Source organism: Trachypithecus francoisi, unplaced genomic scaffold (assembly GCF_009764315.1).
Source record: "Trachypithecus francoisi isolate TF-2019V2 unplaced genomic scaffold, Tfra_2.0 Lachesis_group0, whole genome shotgun sequence".
NCBI classification, from domain to species: Eukaryota; Metazoa; Chordata; class Mammalia; order Primates; family Cercopithecidae; genus Trachypithecus; species Trachypithecus francoisi.
This window is the reverse complement of record NW_022681453.1, coordinates 9,417,667-9,422,090: the sequence shown is the minus strand read 5'-3', so window position 1 is coordinate 9,422,090 and position 4,424 is coordinate 9,417,667. Positions and strand designations below refer to the sequence as shown.

Here is a 4,424-nt window from a genome sequence, read left to right as displayed (position 1 = left end):
GACTTCTCAGTCTCCATAATCATGTGATCCAATCTCTCATGATATAGCTCAGTTTTTGTTTTGTTTTATCCTATTAGTTTTGTTTCTCTGGGAAACCTGATGAATGTAGCTGACTTTAAAGTAGGAAGATATCCTGAATTATCTGGGTGAGCCCTATGTAATCATAAGGGTCCTTGAAAGTAAAAGAGGGTGGCAGAACAGAAGGTCATAGTGATGTGACATAAGGATTTTACTAACTGTTGCTGGCCTTGAAGATGGAGGAAGGGGTCACAAGCAAAAGAATTCGGGCAGCCTCTAGAACTAGAAAAGAAAATAGATTCTCCCCCAGGGCTTCCAGAAAGAATAGAACCATACTGATCCTTTTGTAGTTCATGAGCATGATCATTGGGTATTCGTATGCAGGTGTGAGATGTGCCACCCTCTAACTTTGTTATGACATCGGCACATTGCTCATCTAACATGAAGAAAAATAAGTAAATAAAAAGAAATACAACCATATTGACCCCTTGATTTTAGCCCAATGAAGACTGTTGTCAAAACATTATGCTACAGAACTTTAAGATAGTAAATTTGTGTTAGTTAAGACTCTGTAGTAATTTCTTATGGCTACACTAGAAAAGTAATACAATTCCTTATCTCATTTCACACAATCCTCATGACAGCCGCAGAGAAAGTTAGCGTTATCTCTATTTTCTGATACACTGTTTTATTGCCCTTTACCTCATGTTTGCTGATCCTAAGTCGATTCTTAGTTATAAATGTGAAATTACTGTTTTCCATACTTCTTCAGCATGAACTAGTACTTAAGGTATTACTTGAGGCTATTCCTTTAGGTGAACACTTTAGGACAAATGTCACTGTAGTAAAAATCTGCAAAAAAGGAAGATTTTCAATGAAAGACCTGAGAGATATTGATGGGGAGGAAAATGTCAGTTGTTACCTGCTTTTTCTTCTTTCCCTGTCTTCATCAGAACCACGAAATTTTTTACATTACCTAATGCCAGAAAACAAACAGAATGGTTCATTATAATTGCCATTGTTTCTCTTACTGGTCCTCTGTTGTGTGCTATTCTTTGGACAGGCAACCAAGATGTCTCTTTCAAATGTCCTCTTCATTAATGATGGCCTGGGCCACAGAATGCATAGCCATTGCTTCCAAACCCACAGCATTTGGTGTCCAGCTTCTGCTGTCCCCATCACACCTGCTGTCCAGTCTGGAATGCAGTAAAGGTGAGGTACACAGAAACTGGAAACTGTCACAATTTTCTCAGGATCAGGGAATCTTTTATTTATTTTTTTAAATCTGAACCCTGTGAAACAACTCTTATATAATTTATTCACAGGTGTAATATTCATAAAGGCATGGGGGTGAAGGAGATTTTCTTCAGTGTTCTTGGAAAATGAAACCTTTAACTTCTACTTCCACTTGGAGGTGAGGATAGGGACATGCTGATAAAAGTGACCCTACCCTTCTATAGAATGTAAAGTCTGGCTATGGACTGGAACACCTACACATAGCCTCTCTATTTGATTTCTCTGTGTGTCCTAGTTTGAACCTCCTCACAGCATTGCAGCTGGATTCAAGAGCAGGTGTCACCAAGCAAGGTAGAAGTACATGACATGACATTTGTCTCTACAAAAAATCAAAAATTAGCCAGGCGTCGTGTTGCAAAGCTTGTGGTCCCAGCTACTTGGGAGGCTGAGGTGGGAGGATAGCTTGAGCCCAGGAGATCAAGGCTGCAGTGAGTGCATTCATGCCACTGCACTCCAGCCTGGGCAACAGAGCAAGACTCTGTCTCAGGAAAAAAAAAAAAAAAATGGAAGAAGAGGAAGAGCATGTGGGATGGAAGGAAAACAATTCCAAAATAGCACTATGCTAGGTGAACCAGATATTTGTATGAACAAATGCCATGTCTGCCTACTAATTCCATCTGTTTCCCACAAAAAAACAAAACAAAAATTGTGACTTTGTAAGGTCATAGGGTTTCAAGATCCACATTAAAAACCTTCTTGAGAGATTTTCATAACATATTTTCCTTTTAAAACTACACAATCTCATTAAATTGGTGGATTTTCCTCGCCCAGTGTAAACATGCAATCTTAGATCTTAGGAAAAAGTATTGTGAAAGAGTGCTAAGAAATTTTAATGAATAGAACTTTTTTTAATTTAAAAAGGGTAATGAAAATATAAGGCCTTTTAAGGTTCAGTTAGCAAGTAGATAATGTAACTTTACCATGCTAAGTAGTTAACCATGTCTTTGTCTAAACTCCTAATATTTTTTGACCTGACATTAAAAAGTTTTTGGGGCTGGGCATGGTGGCTCACGCCTGTAATACCAGCACTTTGGGAGGCTGAGGCAGGCGGCTCACTTGAGGTCAGGAGTTCAAGACCAGCCTGGACGACATGGTGAAACCCCGTCTCTGCCAAAAATTAGCTGGGTGTGGTGGCAGGTGCCTGTAATCCCAGCTACTCAGGAGGCTGAGGCAGGAGAACTGCTTGAACCTGGGAGGCAGAGGTTGCAGTGAGCCGAGATCACACCACTGCACTCTAGCCAGGGTGACAGAATGAGACTCTGTCTCAAAAAAAAAATAAAAAAGAAAGTATTTAGAAGTTGTATTTTTACTAAGTGGTAGAGAATACAATTTACCTCTGAGGCATATTTTTTCCCTTGTTCTTGAAAAATTATCCAGTGAGACTATGTATATGTGAAGGTAGAGCAAAGGTCCTCCTCTGTAACAAAGTGTTTCAAAAACAGCATGCCTTCGGTTATCTAAACTGCTCTATATAACATTGCAACAGATTGTGTTCAAAGTTGTTTTATATTTGGATCTTTGCTCAATTCTGGAAAGTGATTGCCTATTCTTGAGAGGAATATATGTTTCTAAGCCTGTGTATGAATGTTTGTGTATATGTATTCTCTATGTATTTGAAATTAAGATTTCAAGGCTGTAGGAAAGACTAGCAGATATGATCTGCTTTGTATTTTAAGCTATAAAAGAGATTGTATAAACAAACCACCTTACATTTGGAGCACTATAGTCTGAACTAGAGTGTTGACGTCACAGATTCAGGGTTAAGACCGTACAATTCAAAGTTGGGAAAATGTATCATTGTTCAATTACTGTGTGCAATGCCTCTGCCTCTGCAGCTTATAAAAATGGGCAGGGAGCGCTATTTACATTCTATTATGGTACAGTATGTGATGGTCTAGTTGGTTATAGGGCATGCCACAGAGACAGACTTGCTAGTTCTTCGCCATAGTTTGGGTTCTTCTTCATGTACATAGCTAGATATATTTCCTAGTCTTCTCTGGAATCAGCTGTGGTTCTGTATTGAGTTCTATCCAATAGCAGAGGCTGCAATGACTGAGGTGCAGTTCTTCCAAGCCAGTCTCACCAAGCACTCCAGTGCAGAATCCTTCATGTCCTTTTCCCATCTGTTGGCTGATGCAGATGAGCAAAATGATCATAAGAACCATACATTAACATTGTAAAACTACATGAACCTAGACCCCTGAGCCATATCTTAAAGAAGAAAGGCTCTGCTGCTAAGGAACATTCATTTAACTGCTGCTGCTCTCTGCCTTCCAAATTTTGTACAAATGCCTTTCATTGTTAGATGCTAAACCCGAACTTTGCAGAAAAGAGGGTCTTGGAAACAAAGTTTTCTGTCTTCTAGCCTCTGTGATACATAGAGGAGTGGAGAAACATTGAGATATTGCAGAGTATTGACAGAAAATAAATGTGATAATTGTTTTTCCCTCAAGCTATAGGCTTCATAGGCTTTTAAGAAATGTGTAATTTATTTCATGTTACCAAGGAAATCTTCTCCATTTATTGCATCAGAATACAATTCTGATGCCATCTCTACTACTACCACCCTAAACCTAACCAACATCATCTCTAGCCCCGACTATTAGAATAGCCTAAGTGTTCTTTCTGTGGTGGTTTTTGTGTCTGTACAGTCTTTGGCCCTTGCAATAGACAATCATTTTTGAAATCAGATCATGTCACTTTTTTGCTCAGAGCCCTCCAATGGCTTTTCACTTCATTTAAAACAAGACTCAATGTTCATGCCTGGTCTGCACGGCACTAATAGCCTGTCTCCTTCTGCCATTATCTGGTTGCCTTTATCTCCAACCACTTTCTCCCTTTCTCACTCAGCTGCATTCACATTGACCTCCTTAATGGTTTCACAGATTCCAAAAGCCACACTCCTACTTCTGGATACTTGCTGTTCCCTTTGCTGGGACTGCGATTTCCCTAGATAATCACATAGAATGTTTCCTCACTTTATTTGAGGCTCTGATGAAATGTTACTTTATCAATGAAGACTTTTCTGACTAAATTATTGAAAACAAACACTCTTTCCGTCTTTGTCCCTTTATTCTAATTTTACTCTTTGGCCATTGTTACCTCTGGTC

At 39.2% G+C, this 4,424-nt stretch overlaps 1 non-coding gene across 1 annotated transcript; it reads left to right on the top strand.

Annotated features, from left to right (window-relative positions):
- The first annotated feature begins 356 nt into the window (after positions 1-356).
- On the top strand, positions 357-460 carry LOC117084721. The gene has a single exon (XR_004437622.1). It is a non-coding gene; the product is annotated as a small nucleolar RNA U13 (small nucleolar RNA).
- Positions 461-4,424: the final 3,964 nt, after the last annotated feature.